Genomic DNA, 18,737 nt, shown 5'->3' on the forward strand with positions numbered 1-18,737 from the left:
TACAATTTATTATCTCTCAAGGTATTAATCAGTTTTGAATCTGTAAATAAACTCATTTAGGAATATTTCTGACCAATTACATAAATCCCTATTCCTCAATGTCTCCTTTGAATCTGTTTCAACACCTTGTGGGATCCTCAAATTAATGAGTTGACCATGATCATCAACATGTTCTATTAAATAGAACTTACATTTCCTTTGGTTGCATCTTTCATTGGGGCTTAACTTCAATTTTATGAACTAGGAAATTTTGTTCAATTTCATATCTCCTTATTCTCATAATAACTGTCACACAGGATTTTTTTTTCTTTTGAAAACTGTGTGCCAGAAAAACTGTGCTAGGCATGGGGCATTCAGAGACAAGCAAGAGAGAATGGTTGTTGGGGAGGATGGCAATATACTAAGCATAGCAGCAAACAGAGAAAAGTGCTCTTTAAAATGGGTTTTTCTGTAAGCGCATTTCAGCACAAGGCAAGAAAACTTCATGTGAGGTAGAGGAGCTAGGATAAGTCTCTCAAATACATGGTAGTAAAGATTTTTGGCTTGTAAAAATTAGATAGATGGTGATGTCATTCACTGTGTTAGGCAACAGTTGTGGAGTGCCGTTTTCAGTGAGAAGCCATTTAATTCGCTATAGATTTGTTGAGTTTCAGTAGTCTGTGAGACCCACAGTCTGTCAAGAAACTTCAGCCTAGGAAACCGACCTAATCTGGAAATATGGATCTGAGATTCATCAATTTATGGCTCTGCTACTACACCTCATGTGGATTTTAAGGACATATACTACTTAGATTTGATTTAATTTCTTCATCTGTTAAATGAGATTAATAATTTGAAATAAATACTCCTTTGTTATTACCTTACATTATGACTATATTGATTTTTTAAAATTGCTAAGACCAGGGCAGGCACTGTGGCATAGTGGATAAAAGCCACCACCTGCAATGCCAGCAGGGTGCCAGTTCGAGTTCCAGCTGTTCCACTTCCATTCCAGCTCTCTACTGTGGCCTGGGAAAATAGTAGACAATGGCTCAAGTGCTTGGGCCCCTGCACCCACGTGGGAGATCTGATGAAACTCCTGGCTTCTGCTTGGGATTGGCCCAGCTCAGGCAATTGCAGCAATTTGGGGAGTGAACCAGCGAATAAAAGACCCCCCTCTCTTTCTCTCTCTCTCTCTCTCTCTGCCTCTGCCTCTCTGTAACTCTGCCTTTCAAATAAATAAATAAATCTTGAAAGAATAAGAGAAAATTGCAAAGAGCTATTCGTGTATTGCTTTCCTCTGGTATACAAAGGGGATCTCCCCACTTCTACATGTCTTCCCTTGTTTAATCCTGAAGATATTTTGGATATTTTCGTCATGCGTATGTTTGTTACCGGAGAAGCAAAGGGTCCTTGTCTTTGCACAAGAAAGAATTCAGGTGTGAGACAGAGAGCAGGGGAAAGCAACATAGCAAGGTTTATTAGGGTAGAGACATCCCTAAGAACGGATGGGCACCTCTCTAAATCGGACCTGAGAGAGAGTGCGCAGTTTACATTTAGGCTGGGGTTTTTAAGGGGATGGGTCTTGCCTTCCTGCCTCTTCTCCTTCTCCTCCTCCTGGAACAAAGGACTTGTTGGATGTAAATACGAAAAATTCCTTTCTGAATTTTTCCCCTGAAGTTATCGGACAGGAGAAGCCTGGCTGACATTGCCCTGGTAAGAGGAAGGAAGGATGGGTGTCGGGTAGAAGGGGCAGGACCCCCTGGAAGGTCAGGATCTGGGCAGGATGTTTGAAGTGCAGATACTGGGCTGCACCTGGAAGGTTATCAGGATGACTTTGAGATGTGGATGCTGGACCTAGATGTCAATTCCTTAGGCCTTTGTCACACACACAGAAGCTCATTTCTGACTTCCTACCTAACATGTTCAGCCTATTCAAAAATAGCAGGTTAACTTCATATTCATAAGTAAATGTGCTTATGAATGTATAATATAATAAATGCATTATGACTAAAAGACAGATTTATTTGCCTATCACACATAGAAATGTCCTTTCAATCACTCTAATTCCAACCTCAGGGCTTGGAGCTGGAGAATTTAGGGCCCGCTGTCTATAATGAGATGTTTTATGTTCATTATCATTGCCCAGAAACTCTTGTTCCCTCCTCAGGAAGCACAGGTATGTACAAGTTAATCACACCTGATGGGAGAGGGTAGCTCTCCCTTCATGTGCTGGCATGTGGCATGGTTCAGGGGTCAACATCTTTTCTCCTCAAAGCGAAGTTTTATTCCATGTTACCCTGAGAATCCTACTTCTTCTTCCACACTCTGCTTCTCTAGTTGTCCCCCTCCACCCACCCCAGCTCTGAGGAAAGATTAAGATTCAATCTCTCTCAGAATTCCTTTGTTAATGGCCTAAAGAATAGCACCCCATGACTCCTTTATCCTCCCACTGTTTTGTGGGGAATCCCAAGACTTCCCAAGAAGTGTTTTGTCATGGGTCTTCATTTTTTCATTTCTGAGGCAGTGCTATCTAATATTTGTAGATGTGGAAAGAAGATAAGTTGAAGCAGCCCTTGGGGTGACACAGCTATGCAGTTGGAGGGAGGGGAGAGAAAGGGGAGAGAATCCCCTAAAAGAACAATAGTCCATAATTCTAAAATAGTGTGGTTGAACATAATCTTTTCATTTTTCTAATCTCTAATTTAATATTACAAGTGATTGTTTGATGAGCTACCCTCTGTCTTCAATAACAGAATTTTGATTTATCATTTTATATGGAATATTCCTCTATTCGAGTTGAGGATTCTTCTCATTAGTGGATAAACAAGGATTTTAAATATCTTATTACTGGTTTCACGCAGAGAGACCAATCTGGATTCCAAAGAGTGTTAAAGTAGATTTGGAAATAATTCTTTCTTTGTCATCACAACACTCAACTTTCTCCAAAATGGTATAAATACAATAGAGTAACTGAAGTTTTTTTTTTTTTTTGTGGAAACTGACAGTTCACTTATTGAAATAATCAGAAAACTTCTTTTTGATATGGATGGATATGGGTGTATCCTTAGATGTTCAGTTTGCTAGAGTGGATCCAATGTAGGAATGGAAAACTAAGTTGTTATGTGAAAGTTTGTTCATGGATTAATCACTGGCTTTGACTTGCATTTCAGGGACAATTTACCTATTAATAAAAACACCTGCAATTGAAACACCTATTTGTTTTTATTGCTACTGTTCTTGTTGTAAAATTAAATATCAACACCCTGGGTTGTGTGAGGCAGTCAGTATACAGACCTTAGAGAGAAAGAAAAATAATGAATGGATTTCAATGTGATGATAAATAGAAAGGGCAAGAATTCTCAATACACACCTAATGCACATAAATGTGAGATACATGAAGGATATTTTTCCAAGCTTGTTAATTCACAAAGTTCACAAAGTTGGATATAGCAAGCAATATTTCAAAAGTTTTTTGAAGAAGCTGTGATTTTTCCAGCTCTTCTATGTTTGCTGATTAATTTTAAAATTTTACTTGAGATTGAGGCAAAAAAAGATACTTTTACACCCTTAATTTCAATATATACATTTTATTGCCTGCACAAAGGGGCAATGTGGATTGAAGATAAATGTTTGTTTCTGAGTTGTGCTTGGATTTGCCACACAATAATTTCTTTATCAACTAAAGTTTCATTCACTATTAGCTCAATTGAATCAATATTACATTTAACATATTCTACAAATTTCTATGCAATAATGGTTTCTGCTTAGGATGTACAATTCTGAAAATTACATTACTGCATCATAACAAAAGAAAAAGACAGCTAATCTAAAAAAGAACTTTCTTGAGTTCATCAAAGAACTTTGGTTTCAGTAGAACTCACTAGCCTGAAAACTAGTGAAAGAAAGATGGCTCCGTGAAGAGTCAAGACAAGAATGCTGACCCACCTAGAGCAGAGTGAAGAAGAAGGACAACTTCAGTGTACAAGTGAGTGAGGCATAAGATAATATTTTCAATGAAAGGATAAAGGTTAACTGTGGGTTAGCATGGAAATGCAGAACTATTCAAAGTCATACACAAAGATGTTTTGCACCTCTTCGCAACCTCTTCTCAATAGCCCTTCATTTAGTGCTCATGAGAAAAGCCGGGGACAGGAGAAAAAAAGGCTTCCCTTAATAATATAGGCCTTGAGAATGGTGGTGGCTGTCACTGTGGAAAAGTCAGGGAACCCTGTCAGGATCCTTCTCCTTTATGGAATAAGAACTATAAGTGACTAGGGGAAGAATGGTAAATGCTGTTGCTGCTGGGACACAGAGAAAGACTCATTATGACAAGAAGAAAACATTCTCTGCTCCTAAGTCTGGAACAAGGGAACTTCCTATGCTTGAACAATTAGAAATCTGTTAGCCTTGGGGAATGAAGGGTGTCACAAAGAAAGCCTATCTTTCTTCAAGGGAAAGAGCATCTGTTTGATACCAAGGCTGGACCAGGATAACCAATAAGGTCCTTGCCTCTGACCCCTAAATAGGATAATAAGCAGTCAGCAACGAGAACCTCTTGGATGAGAAGCCATCGTGTGGATGGAGACCCTCTCTCCAGACGAGTGCAAAGGTAGGCTTAAATGTGAGCGTGAGCTGGCGCCGCGGCTCACTAGGCTAATCCTCCTCCTTACGGCGCTGGCACACCGGGTTCTAGTCCCGGTCGGGGCGCCAGATTCTGTCCCAGTTGCCCCTCTTCCAGGCCAGCTCTCTGCTGTGGCCCAGGAAGGCAGTGGAGGATGGCCCAAGTCCTTGGACCCTGCACCCCATGGGAGACCAGGGTAAGTACCTGGCTCCTGCCATTGGATCAGCGGGGTGCACCGGCCGTGGCGGCCATTGGAGGGTGAACCAATGGCAAAAGGAAGACCTTTCTCTCTCTCTCTCTCTCTCTCTCTCACTGTCCACTCTGCCTGTTAAAAAAATAAAAATAAAAAAAGTGAGCGTGGAACAGACTTTTGGAAAAACCCTCTGGCAAGCCAGCCCTCACTCTATTAAGGGTATAGATAGAAGTTAATGAAGCTAATCATAGAAAAATAACTTTTGAGCCTAGCTCAAATTCTGCCTAAGGATGCAAAACCAACCACACATGGTACATGTCAAATAGTCATGTCAAATAGTCAAAGAGGAAACATGAAGATTTACAAGTATAAACAATATTCTCTTAGTCTCTGCTATGCTATGTGTGAAGTCTGCCTTTCAGATAAAAATTATAAGACAGAGAGAAAAGCAAAAAGAAAAATTATAAATAATAAAAAGACTCAGATACGCCATTAGATTTTGCAACAATAAAATGTGGAACTTAAAATGGACATAATTCTTATGATAAAGGCTCTGGTGAAAGAAAACATTGGGCCACATAGAATGAACGGATAGAGATTTTCAACAGATGGAGAGATAGAAAGTAAAAGAATGAATTGAAACCCAGTCCCTACCCCGAATGCATTTGGTGTCAATTAGGCTTCAGCATCTCTCCCTCAATTTGCAGTTCCTCTGTAAATACATCATTAAATTAAAGGAGTGACACAAGGGATCAGTCAAAGCCAAGAGCCTGGATCACAAAGAGTCAAACTGTTCCTATAGTTAACATATCCATGATAGCCTGTATTCTGAGAACTCTGCAGGAAGTTACAATGCCTAGTCAAAAACAGTGGTACCCAATCTACCCTTGGACAGAGACAGACCAGAGACCATCTTTGCCACTTCAAAAGAAACATACTGGCTTTTATGGCTGATCAATCAACGGTAAGCCAGTTACACTGTGGGCCAACCAGAGACTCACACGTGAGCTGACCATACACAGTTCAAGGCCCACTTTAAACTACAAGATTCACTACTTTTGATTCCTTGGAGAGTCTGGGAATCTTTGCTATAGCTTCCTGACTCCTTATTCTATACATTGCAAAAAACTCTTATTTTTCCTCTAACACTCAAATGTCAGTAATTTACTTGCTGTACATCAGACAAGAAAATATAGTTTGGGGCTTCTGTAGCAATTCTAACCAGTTTTAAGGATTTGCTATAATAGAGTCAATTGAAAATGTTACAATTCAAAAGCTTACAATGAGTTTTTCAGTTGACTCATCAGAATTTTTTTTTTATCTTTTATTTAATGAATATAAATTTCCAAAGTACGACTTATGGGTTACAATGGCTTCCCCCCCCATACCGTCCCTCCCACCCACAACCCTCCCCTTTCCCACTCCCTCTCCCCTTCCATTCACATCAAGATTCATTTTCGATTATCTTAATATACAGAAGATCAGCTTAGTATACCTTAAGTAAGGATTTCAACAGTTTGCTCCCACACAGAAACATAAAGTGAAAAATAATAGATGATTTTTTTTAAATGATGAACTCATCAGAATTTACAAATGAATGAATGACCCTAAAGGGAGGTCAATAGACATCACCCAACCTGAAAGACTGAAAAGGAAGTTAAAAAAAGGGCAAAAAATAATGAATGATATCAAACCAGAGATCTGAGATTCTAAGGGAATGCCCATGATAACTAAGATCATCTCCAGTTCTTACATAGATACACTGTATTCTAACTCCTGAAATAAAATTCAAGAAATAAAATCTTGAAGACAGCTAGAGAAAACTGACACTTTATATGCAATGTAATAGAAACAAGTATTCATAGCAAAATTTTGTCAGAAACATAGCCAGCCAGAGGAAAATGAGCTGACATTTTTAAGACGTTGGAAGAAAGTAACTCCACTAAAAATTGTGCACAGCAAAATACTTTTAAACAGAAGAAAAATAAATTTTTAAATCAAAAAAAAGAAGAAGAAACTGAGAGAATCTAATTTCCATCATACATGCTATACAAGAAATGTCAAAATTAGTTTTTTGGGGAAGAATGAGACTTATACAAGCTATAAATTTGCATCTATGAAAGGGAATTAAGAGTCCTGGAAATGATAAATTGGTGAATGGGCTAATATGGTTGCATTTGTCTTATTTTAATTCACTTTATAAAATAATTGTATTGGTGAAAACATATATCCACATACAATATATACAGTAGTTTTTAGCATATATAGAGGAAAATATTTGGTAACAATGGAACATAAAGTTGTAGTAAGGAACTGGGAAATATTATTTTAAGGTTCTGACACTGCTTGTTAGGTAGAAATATGTCATTTAAAAGTAGAGTAGGATCAAATAAATCTAAACACTGTAAACTCTAGAGAAATTAATATTGTCTTAAGAGAAAAGAGGTACAAGTAACTAACCAATAGTGAAGATACAATGAAAGTGTCGCTCCCCCTCTTCGTGGAGGAACGACACAGGACCCTGCGCTGTTCTTTTGTCTGCTCGGCCCTCCCCGGGTTTGCTGCTGGTTCTTCCCGGGTTGGCTACCGTCCCTTCCACCTCCGTGGAAGGGCGGTTCCCCCTGCCACCTTCCCCACTTCCACGGGGGAGCGGCACACCGCCGGCCGGCTCTCTCGGGGGCTGCACAGGTGTTCCTTCAGATAGATGTTCCCCTTAGATGTTCCTCGTGCATGTTGTCTCTCTCCTCCTTTATAGTCCTCTTCCACCAATCCCAACTCTGCTACCCACACACCGAGTACGCTGCTCTCCTCCAATCAGGAGCAGGTCCTGCTGTTTATTGGTTGAACTGGAGGCAGCTGTGTAGAAGCTGCTTCTCCCTTCTCAGCGCCATATTGTGGGAGAGCAGATGCATAGAATAAGTCTTAATTCCAGTAACTTAGTCTAGTCCGAGTTGCTCCCCACAGAAAGCATAAAATATTCAATCCAAGAGTAGTCAGGAGAAGAGGTAAAAGGCTAAATTGGGGGAAAAGCATCTGGGAAGATGATACATTTTAGTAGCTGGAAATTAAAGAACAATTATCATTAACCAATAGGATAATAATAGAGTAGGCTAAATAATACAGTAAGTTAAAAAAAAGGAAATCAGCAAACAGTTTTATTTAAATGATAATGTGAACAGCACATAAAAGTTTCTGAGATATAGGTAAAGCTGTGTCTAGAGGAAAATAGTATAACATTAACTGCTTATATTAGAAAGAAGGCCTCACACCAATTATATAAACATCCATCTTACAAAATGAGAAACAGACACAGAGCTAGAAGAAGGAAAGAAATAATGGAGATATACAAAAAGGAATTAGAGGCTTCTGGGTTCCGTTCTGGCATGCAAAGGACTTGAACCTCATCACTCCAGTTCTAATAATAAGAACACAACTGAGGGCAGGCATTTGATGCAGTGCTCAAGACACCTCTTCCAATGCCACACCCCATATTGGAGTGGCTGAGTTTGAGACCCACCTCTGCTTCTGATTCCAGCTTTCTGCTAATGTGCACCTCTGAGGCAGGCGGTGATGACTCAGGTAGTTGGGTCCCTGCCAGGAACAGCCACATAAGAAACACAAACTTGAGTTCTTGGAGCTGGCTACGGCCCAACCCAGACCTGGCTGTTGTGGACACTTGGGGAGAGAACCAGCAGATAGAAGATTCTTTCCCTCTCCCTCTCCCTCTCCCTCTCCCTCTCCCTCTCCCTCTCCCTCTCCCTCTCCCTCTCCCTCTCCTTCTCTCTCTTATTCCCTCCCTCCCTTCCCCCTGTTACTCTACATTTCAAATAAATAAATAAATAAATGTACTTTTATTTATATAAGGTGAACAAATGTCATGTAGTTCATATATGCAGATTTAGGAGCATAGTGATGCTTCCCACCCTACCCTCCCTCCCACCCATGTTCCCACCTTCCCTTCTCCTTCCTTTCTTATTCTTTTACATTTTACAATGACAAACTACATTTGACTTTTAATTATTGTTTAAAGTCTGTGTCTCTACTGTTGAGGAAAAGTGTTTTTTTCTTTGAACTAGTTGTTGAATTCTTTACTTAGTGTAGGATTAAGCTTATGGTTATAAAATAAACAAAATATGTTAATAAATTATTTTAAAAGATGAATATTTATCCATGCCTCATATATCATACCAAAATTAACTCAGTATGGATCATAAAGCTAAAGTGTAATAATGAAAGCTATAAAAGGTCTAGAAGAAACTACAGAATATATTTATGGCATTCAGTTAAGCAAAATCTTAAATGTGACTCTAGGGGTTTTCCCTCTCTTGGAGCCCCCCTCCAGGCTACTCTGGCTGGAGGTCTCTTACTTAAATAAATCTTGCTTTTAAATAAAGAAGTGACTCCATAACCTAAATTAATACAAGAAACCTTGCACTTCAAATTTTTTAACTTTGATTCTTAGAACTATATAGTGGAGATTTGGAAAAAAAAGTCATATATGGAGAGAAAATGATTGCACAATAAAACATTACTTGCTGGAATATATAAAGAACTCTGAAATTTCAATAAGAAAAAAACAGAACCTACTAAAATGTTTAAAAAATTTGAACAGGCACTCTGTAAAAGATGTATGAATTGTAAATCAATGCATGGATTGCACAGCATCATAAATCATTAGAGAAATGCACACGAAGAACACAATGAGATATCACTACACTGCTGTTAGAATAGCTAATATGAGGTGAAAATGTGAAAGATAACTAACAACACTGAGCACTATCTGGGAGGAAGGGGAACTGAAATGCTCACACATGGCTGCTGGGGATGAAAAATGATACAGGACAATTTTATATAAAGTGAAGCATGTGCATACTACATGACCCAGCAGCCCTACAACCACTTCTGGTGGAAATGAGAAATGGTGTGGTAGATTTTGAAAACCATTTCAGCAATTTTTCAATAAACCTGGAAGATATTAAAGTTCACATGACATAAAAAGAACTTAGGAGGATAAGCAAAGCATGAGAAAGTATAATTGATGAAAGTGAATTAAAACAGAAGAAATATTAAGAGCAATCAGATGTTTAGAATGAAAAGCACACAGGGGCTGGTAGAGTCTATTTTGAAAACTGGCTACTCCACTGGCTAGGCACACCACCTTGAATCAGATACTACTCTTGCCCTCAGTTACCTAATCTGTAAAATGGAGATGGTTGAGTATTTAAATTTATACTTTAAGGAAAATCTGGATATGAATAGGAAGATGAAAAATTAATTTGTAGTGAATCTTTATGTATAACACACACAACTCTAGGAAGAAGCCAATCCTGAGATCGAGCCAAGATGGCGGAATAGTGAGGGCGCGCACCGATAGTCCGGGAAAATTTAGTTTAATAAAAGGGGAGTTACGGTAGCCTCAGAAAAAAGAACCAGGAAAATATTGCAGAAGAAACTCTTCTGGATCCAGTGGCCGTGAATCGGAGGACCTACTGGGAGAACAAGGTCGCCCACCGCGCGGAAGCCGAGCCGCGGGACCGAGCTGCGCAAGCTGCAGGGTCTGCGCGCCAGTGCTTGAAGGGGAGTGCGTGCCACACAGACAACAGTGGGGAGACTTGGGACGTCCAGGGCTCCGAGTTCACACATCGGTGCTGGAAGGGGAGCGGACCTGCGTGGAGAGCGTGGGAGCCCACAGTTCGGGACACCAGCGGCAGACTCAACACACCAGCGCTGGAACGCGAGGTGAGCCGAACCTCAATAACCCGAGACACCGGCAGGCAAGCGGAGAGAGGAGACTAGAGCGAACTACCCCCCGGGGGCGGGGGGAGAACTTCACCAAGCTAACTGGAAGAGAGAGAGAGGAAAAAAAAAAGGTGACTGGTACGGACACGGGTTTCTCTCTCTCCGCTCACCTCTCAAGGGCGAGCAAGACAAAGAGCAGGCGCCATCTTGGACATACGTCATAAGCAGAGCGAACTCAGGGCTGCACTGGCCCTGAGCCTAGCAGAAAAACCTGACTCTGGGCGGGGCAAATTAACAGGAGATTAGGACCTAGTAAATTTGTGGTGCTACTGAACTGAGACTGTGAAAAAAGAGACGGTGGGGGAGAGAACTCACGGAATTCACCTGAGCACTCTCCAGAGACGCTACAATTCCGTAACTTTGGCAACCCAGTGGGAGACTGAAGGAGAATTTGAGCCCACTCTGAGGGCCGAACAGATTCCCTGTGTGGTCCTTGGGAAAGAGCTTCCGATCTCTGGCTCCTGCGGGTATATCATTTGCCTGCTAACTACCTCCAACTTCATTCAGCTGTGCAGAATAACTTCCCTTTTGAATCAAAAAAAAAAAAAAAAGAGAGAGAGAGAGAGATTTACCATGCCTAACCTGGGAGTGTCACCTTTGGCACACCAAACAGAGCTCTCAGGACACACCCATCTCAAGCCCTAAGGCTCCATCAAAAACAGATAGTCCACTTAATCTAGAGTCATAGTATAATAAGAAAAAGCACCACAGTGAAGAAACCAAATATCTCCAATATGCCAAATAACAAACGCAAAAACCAAGGTAATAAAAACAAGGAAGTCACCATGAAGCCCTCAAATGAAAAAGACACCCCAATTCAAGATTATGAGGATGATGACATAGAAGAAATGCAAGAAGCAGATCTCAAAAAATTGATAAGAACATTAAGAAGTTCTCAAAAACAAATTCTTGAACTACAGAAATCCTTAATGGACAAGATAGAAAATCTCTCTCGTGAAAATGAAATATTAAGGAGGAATCAAAATGAAACGAAACAACTAGTACAACAGGAAACTGGGATAGTGACTGAAGTGAAGAATTCAATAGATCAAATGAAAAACACAATAGAGAGCCTTACAAACAGAATGGGAGAAGCAGAAGAGAGAATATCGGACTTAGAAGACAGAGAACAGGAAAGGATACAGTCAAACCAAAGAAAAGAAGAGGAAATTAGAAATCTAAAACATATTGTCGGGAATCTTCAGGATACTATTAAAAAACCCAACATTCGGGTTCTAGGAGTTCCTGAAGGCATGGAGAGGGAGAAAGGATTAGAAGGCCTTTTTAGTGAGATATTAGCAGAAAATTTCCCAGGTTTGGAGAAGGACAGAGAAATCCTAGTACAGGAAGCTCACAGAACCCCTAATAAACACGACCAAAAGAGATCCTCACCACGACACGTTGTAATTAAACTCTCCACAGTGAAACATAAAGAAAAGATCCTAAAATGTGCAAGAGAGAAACGTCAGATTACTCTCAGAGGATCTCCAATCAGACTCACAGCTGACTTCTCATCAGAAACTCTACAAGCTAGGAGGGAATGGCGAGATATAGCCCAGGTACTAAGAGAGAACAACTGCCAGCCCAGAATATTATATCCTGCAAAGCTATCATTTGTGAATGAAGGTGAAATAAAGACTTTTCATAGCAAACAGAAATTGAAAGAATTTGTTGCCACTTGTCCAGCCCCGCAAAAGATGCTTAAAGATGTGTTACACACAGAAACAAAGAAACACGGTCATCAATATGAAAGAAGGTAAAGGAAGGAAACCAAGGAAGGAAAGCTCACAGCAAAAGATCACAGGGAATTCAAAGCATATATTAGAACTTATCTTTGGCAAATGGCAGGGCAAAGTTACCACTTATCATTAGTCACATTGAACGTGAATGGCCTGAACTGTCCAGTTAAAAGACACCGATTGGCTGACTGGGTTAAGGAACAAAACCCATCTAATTGCTGCTTACAAGAAACACATCTTTCCAACAAAGATCCATACAGACTGAAAGTGAAAGGCTGGAAAAAGATATACCATGCCAACAGAAATGAAAAAAGAGCAGGCGTAGCCATCTTAATATCAGACACTATAAACTTTACCACAAAAACCGTTAAGAGAGACAAAGAGGGACACTACATAAAGATTAAGAGATCAATTCAACAGGAAGATATAACAATTATCAATGTATATGCACCTAACTACAGGGCACCGGTTTATCTAAAAGATTTGTTAAGGGACTTAAAGGGAGACTTAGACCCCAATAAAATAGTACTGGGGGACTTCAATACTCCACTCTCAGAAATAGACAGATCAATAGGACAGAAGATCAACAAGGATACAGTAGATTTAAACGACACTATAGCCCAAATGGATCTAACAGATATATACAGAACTTTCAATCCTACAGCTAAAGATTTTACATTCTTCTCAGCAGTACATGGAACCTTCTCTAGGATTGACCACATACTAGGCCATAAAGCAAGTCTCAGCAAATTCAAAAGAATTAGAATCATACCATGCAGCTTCTCAGACCATAAAGGAATGAAGTTGGAAATTAGCAACTCAGGAATCCCTAGAGCATACGCAAACACATGGAGATTGAACAACATGCTCCTGAATGAACAATGGGTCATAGAAGAAATCAAAAGAGAAATCAAAAACTTTCTGGAAGTAAATGAGGATAACAGCACAACATACCAAAACTTATGGGATAGACAAAAAGCAGTGTTAAGAGGGAAGTTTATATCAATAGGTGCCTACATCAAGAAATTGGAAAGGCACCAAATAGATGAGCTTTCAATGCATCTCAAGGATCTAGAAAACCTACAGCAAACCAGACCCAAATCTAGTAGGAGAAGAGAAATAATTAAAATCAGAGAAGAAATCAATAGGATTGAATCAAGAAAAACATTACAAAAAATCAGCCAAACGAGGAGCTGGTTTTTTGAAAAAATAAACAAAATTGACACCCCATTGGCCCAACTAACTAAAAAAAGAAGAGAAAAGACCCAAATCAATAAAATCAGAGATGAAAAAGGAAACGTAACAACAGACACCACAGAAATAAAAAGAATCATCAGAAATTACTACAAGGACTTGTATGCCAGCAAACAGGGAAACCTATCAGAAATGGATACATTCCTGGACACATGCAACATACCTAAATTGAACCAGGAAGACATCGAAAACCTAAACAGACCCATAGCTGAGACAGAAATTGAAACAGTAATAAAGGCCCTCCCAACAAAGAAAAGCCCAGGACCAGATGGATTCACTGCTGAATTCTACCAGACATTTAAAGAAGAACTAACTCCAATTCTTCTCAAACTATTCAGAACAATCGAAGAAGAGGGAGTCCTCCCAAATTCTTTCTATGAAGCCAGCATCACCTTAATTCCTAAGCCGGAAAAAGATGCAGCACTGAAAGAGAATTCCAGACCAATATCCCTGATGTACATAGATGCAAAAATCCTCAATAAAATTCTCGCCAATAGAATGCAATGATACATCAGAAAGATCATCCACCCAGACCAAGTGTGATTTATCCCTGGTATGCAGGGATGGTTTAATGTGCGCAAGACAATCAATGTGATACACCACATTAACAGACTGCAGAAGAAAAACCATATGATTATCTCAATAGATGCCGAGAAAGCATTTGATAAAATACAACACCCGTTCATGATGAAAACTCTAAGCAAACTGGGTTTGGAAGGAACATTCCTTAATACAATCAAAGCAATCTATGAAAAACCCACAGCCAACATCCTATTGAATGGGGAAAAGTTGGAAGCATTTCCACTGAGATCTGGAACCAGACAGGGATGTCCACTCTCACCACTGCTATTCAATATAGTTCTGGAGGTTCTAGCCAGAGCTATTAGGCAAGAAAAAGAAATTAAAGGGATACAAATTGGGAAGGAAGAACTCAAACTATCCCTCTTTGCAGATGACATGATTCTGTATTTAGGGGACCCAAATAACTCTACTAAGAGACTATTGGAACTCATAGAAGAGTTTGGCAAAGTAGCAGGGTATAAAATCAATGCACAAAAATCAACAGCCTTTGTGTACACAGGCAATGCCACGGCTGAGGAAGAACTTCTAAGATCAATCCCATTCACAATAGCTACAAAAACAATCAAATACCTTGGAATAAATTTAACCAAGGACGTTAAAGATCTCTACGATGAAAATTACAAAACCTTAAAGAAAGAAATAGAAGAGGATACCAAGAAATGGAAAAATCTTCCATGCTCATGGATTGGAAGAATCAATATCATCAAAATGTCCATTCTCCCAAAAGCAATTTATAAATTCAATGCAATACCAATCAAGATACCGAAGACCTTCTTCTCAGATCTGGAAAAATTGGTGCTGAAATTTATATGGAGGCACAAGAGACCTCGAATAGCTAAAGCAATCTTGTACAACACAAACAAAGCCGGAGGCATCACAATACCAGATTTCAGGACATACTACAGGGCAGTTGTAATCAAAACAGCATGGTTCTGGTACAGAAACAGATGGATAGACCAATGGAACAGAATTGAAACACCAGAAATCAACCCAAACATCTACAGCCAACTTATATTTGATCAAGGATCTAAAACTAATTCCTGGAGCAAGGACAGTCTATTCAATAAATGGTGCTGGGAAAATTGGATTTCCACGTGCAGAATCATGAAGCAAGACCCCTACCTTACACCTTACACAAAAATCCACTCAACATGGATTAAAGACCTAAATCTACGCCCTGACACCATCAAGTTACTAGAGAACATTGGAGAAACCCTTCAAGATATTGGCACAGGCAAAGAGTTTCTGGAAAAGACCTGGGAGGCACAGGCAGTCAAAGCCAAAAATCAACTATTGGGATTGCATCAAATTGAGAAGTTTCTGTACTGCAAAAGAAACAGTCAGGAGACTGAAGAGACAACCGACAGGATGGGAAAAAATATTTGCAAACTATGCAACAGATAAAGGGTTAATAACCAGAATCTACAAAGAGATCAAGAAACTCCACAAAAACAAAACCAACAACCCAATTAAGAGATGGGCCAAGGACCTCAATAGACATTTTTCAAAAGAGGAAATCCAAATGGCCAACAGGCACATGAAAAAATGTTCAAGGTCATTAGCAATCAGGGAAATGCAAATCAAAACCACAATGAGGTTTCACCTCACCCCGGTTAGAATGGCTCACATGCAGAAATCTACCAACAACAGATGCTGGCGAGGATGTGGGGAAAAAGGGACACTAACCCACTGTTGGTGGGAATGCAAACTGGTCAAGCCACTATGGAAGTCAGTCTGGAGATCCCTCAGAAACCTGAAGATAACCCTACCGTTCGACCCAGCCATCCCACTCCTTGGAATTTACCCAAAGGAATTTAAATTGGCAAACAAAAAAGCGGTCTGCAGCCTAATGTTTATTGCAGCTCAATTCACAATAGCTAAGACCTGGAACCGACCTAAATGCCCATCAACGGTAGACTGGATAAAGAAATTATGGGATATGTACTCTTTAGAATACTATACCGCAGTAAGAAACAACGAAATCCATTCATTTGCAACAAAATGGAGGAATCTGGAACACATCATGCTGAGTGAAATAAGCCAGTCCCAAAGGGACAAATACCATATGTTCTCCCTGATCGGTGACAACTGACTGAACACCAAAAAGGAAACATGTTGAAGTGGAATGGACTCTATGGGAAATGGTGACTTGATCAGCATAGCCCTGACTGTTAATGAACAACTTAATACATTATCCCTCTTAGTAGTTTTTTTTGTCTGTTCTACTTAATATGACTGGTTTAACTCTGTAATTAATACACAGTTATTCTTAAGTGTTGAAATTTAACTGAAATGTGATCCCTGTTAAACATAAGAGTAGGAATAAGAGAGGGAAGAGATATATAATTTGGGACATGCTCAAGCTGACTTGCCCCAAATGGTAGAGTTGGAAGCATACCAGGGGATTCCAATTCAATCCCATCGAGGTGGCATGTACCAATGCCATCTCACTGTTCCAGGTGATCAGTTTCAGTTCACAGTTGGTCATGGTGAAGGGACTGGGAGTCAAAGGGAGCACATAGACAAGTCTAGTACCTGCTAAATCTAACTGATGGAGTAAATAAAGGGGAGAGTGATCCAACATGGGAAGTGAGATACTCAGCAGACTCATAGAATGGCAGATGTCCTAAATAGCACTCTGGCCTCAGAATCAGCCCTAAAGGCATTCAGAGCTGGCTGAAAAGCTCATGAGAGTATTTCAGGCATGGAAAGCCAAGACACTCTGGCAAAAGATCTCTGCGAGTGAGATCCCAGTGGAAAGAACAGGTCATCAAAGAAGGAGGTACCTTTCTCTGAAGGGAGGAGAGAACCTCCACTTTGACTATGACCTTGTCTAAACAAGATAAGAGTCGGAGAACTCAGAGGGCTTCCATAGCCTTGGAAACTCATGACTGGAGCATAGGGAGATTACTGATGCCATAGACAGGAGTGTCAATTGGTAAAGTCAACAACAGGAGTCACTGTGCACTTACTCCTCATGTAGGATCTCTGTCCTTAATGTGCTGTGCATTGAGATTTAATGCTATAACGAGTACTCAAACAATATATTTCACTTTGTGTTTCTATGGGTGTGCAAACTGTTGAAATCTTTACTTAATGCATACTAAACTGATCCTCTGTAAAAAAAAAAAAAAAAAGAAATTATCAACTCCCAACTTGACTCTCACTGGGATTAAACATGACAATAGGTCTGATCTGATTTCATCATCATTTAAAAAAAATCATCTATTATTTTTCACTTTATGTTTCTGTGTGGGAGCAAACTGTTGAAATCCTTACTTAATGTATACTAAGCTGATCTTCTGTATATTAAGATAATCGAAAATGAATCTTGATGTGAATGGAAGGGGAGAGGGAGTGGGAAAGGGGAGGGTTGTGGGTGGGAGGGACGGTATGTGGGGGAAGCCATTGTAATGCATAAATCGTACTTTGGAAATTTATATTCATTAAATAAAAGTTAAAAAAAAAAGAAGCCAATCCTGACCACATGGTTTAGAAAGCCTTTCTACATGTTCTGAATGACTCCTGGCTCAACCGGGCCGTGGGTCTCACCAAACTTGTTTTGTAATAATCTTCGTAGTTCTGCTCATTTAACTCTGAGCTCCCGTAGAACTCTTCTCCTGAAGGAATCATTCCAAGACCCTCAGAGCCTGCCAATCCCAGAGCATGAAGCCTGATAGCCTCTAGGAGATGAGCAAGATTTTTGTCTGGGAGATGATGACACACACTACTAACTGAAATGTGAAGAGTCATCATTAAAAGAGCAATTTGCCTACTGGCAATAACATGCTGCAAGGAGCAATTATACGCAATCTCTTTTTGCCTCATAGCACGTCTCAACATGAACCCAATATGAATCACAGAGCTAAATGTAATAAGTAAAGCTGTAAAAGCTCTAGATGAAAACATAGGAGAAGATATTTATGGCATTCAGTTAAGCAAAGTTTTCATAAATTAGAGAATACAAACAAAACTATCACAAGAAACTTTAGACTTCAAGATTTTGGCTCTTACAATTATATTGTGAAGAGAGAAAAACAAGGCACATGTGAAGAGAAAATGATAGCAAGACACATGTGATGAAACACTTCTTGCCGGAATATATAAAGAATATATTATACATACAATGTATAAAGAATATATAATATTATATATAGTAATAATATATAAATCTCAATAAGAAAAAACAGAACCCATTAAAATGGGTGAAACATCTGAACAGACACTTTATTAAAGGTGTGCATGGGATTAAACAAATTAGATGCTCAGCATCATAAATCATTAGAAAAATGCACAAGAAGAGCAAAATGTGATATCGCTATGCTGCTGTTAGAATTGCTAAAATGAAATGAAACTTTGAAAGATCCCCAACAGTACTGAGTACTGTTACCATCTGGGAGGAAAGGGAACTGAAAAGCTCACACGTGGCTGGCAGGGATACAAAATTGCAAAGGACAAATTTTATAAGGTCAAATGTGTGCATCCTACATGATCCAGCAGTCCTAATGGGACATTTTTTATAGAGAACTTTTATTTAATAAATATTCATTTCAAAGGTACAACTTTT

General features: G+C 39.5%; 1 pseudogene; it reads right to left on the minus strand.

Annotated features, from left to right (window-relative positions):
* LOC103351840 (small ribosomal subunit protein uS2B pseudogene) overlaps positions 1–17,998 on the minus strand; it is a 42,293-nt pseudogene extending 24,295 nt beyond the window's left edge.
* Positions 17,999–18,737: the final 739 nt, after the last annotated feature.

The sequence above is a fragment of the Oryctolagus cuniculus genome, chromosome X (genome assembly GCF_051225735.1).
Source record: "Oryctolagus cuniculus isolate XC-2025 breed Fujian yellow rabbit chromosome X, ASM5122573v1, whole genome shotgun sequence".
NCBI lineage: Eukaryota > Metazoa > Chordata > Mammalia > Lagomorpha > Leporidae > Oryctolagus > Oryctolagus cuniculus.